Source organism: Nematolebias whitei, chromosome 19 (genome assembly GCF_014905685.2).
Source record: "Nematolebias whitei isolate Nwh7 chromosome 19, NemWhi1, whole genome shotgun sequence".
Lineage (NCBI taxonomy): Eukaryota > Metazoa > Chordata > Actinopteri > Cyprinodontiformes > Rivulidae > Nematolebias > Nematolebias whitei.
The window spans coordinates 33,742,731-33,743,985 of NC_056516.1; positions in this window are offsets into that span (position 1 = coordinate 33,742,731).

Here is a 1,255-nt window from a genome sequence, read left to right on the forward strand (position 1 = left end):
CAGTCGTACAAAAACCCCTGTCAGTGAAACAGAACAGAAACTGAACCTATTGATGCAGCTGAAGCTGCTGCAGACTGATTCACTAAATCAAACAAAATAATGAAATGTAAAAACTTCATTTATTTATATCCATATATTGTTAAAGTTAACCCCAATCACATTCATTAAATTAAAATACAAATTTAAATAAACACAATTAAACTTTTTTTTTTTAATAAATAAACAGGAAATGTAGGAACTGATGTTTTTCCCTAAAGTCTCCGACCCCAACACACCCTGTCTGAAAACATTTCACTAACTATCTTTTAGCGTCAATAAACTGACTTATGTTATTTATTGTTTAAAAATGACACTTTACCTAACACTTTGTTTATTTATTAATTCATTTACAGCATTATGAGAATCAAAGTAAGGTTGTTTAAAATAAATGTGACCAGTTTTCATGTTTACATCACCTTCACTGATCATCAGCGTTTAGAAAAATATCTGACGAGTGTGTATCAGGATTAAGTATTAAAAATATTAAACTATTTTTTTGGTTGTGAAAGTGTTTCTTGTATCATCTAAGTATTTGCTCAACTTCATATTATTCATTAATTAGTGAACAAAACATATTCTTTACATCAAAGTTGAAGATTGTGTTTTGACATCTTTGAAAAATAAAATGGAAATATTCATAAAGTCTGCAGGAAACGATTTAATGACGACGCAGAGAAATTTCTTTTTAACAGAAAATAACAGCAAAACAATAGATTTGAATAAAAATATTGATTTTATGCATGGGTTGCGCAACTGGTAGAGCTGCTGCCTCACAGCGAGCAGGTCCCGGGTTCAAACACCGGGCCGGGGGCCCTTCTGGGTGGAGTTTGCATGTTCTCTCCGTGCATGCGTGGGTTTTCTCCTGGTGCTCCGGTTTCCTCCCACAGACCAAAAAAACATGCATGTTAGTCTGATTGGTAACTCTGAATTGTCCCTAGGTGTGAGTGAGAGAGTGAATGGTTGTTTGTCTCGTTTGTCTCTATGTGTCTCTGTGATGGACTGGAGACCTGTCCAGGGTTTACCCCGCCCCTCGCACAGTGATTGCTGGACATGGGCACCGGCGACCCCAATGACCCAAAATGAAAGAAGCGGGTAAAAGATGAAAAGATGATGAATGAATGGATTTTATTCACAATAAATCTTGAAGCATCAACATTAAAAAAGCAAGAAAAACAGTTACAATAATCAGACTGAGAGCAGAATCAGAGTAAAGAGA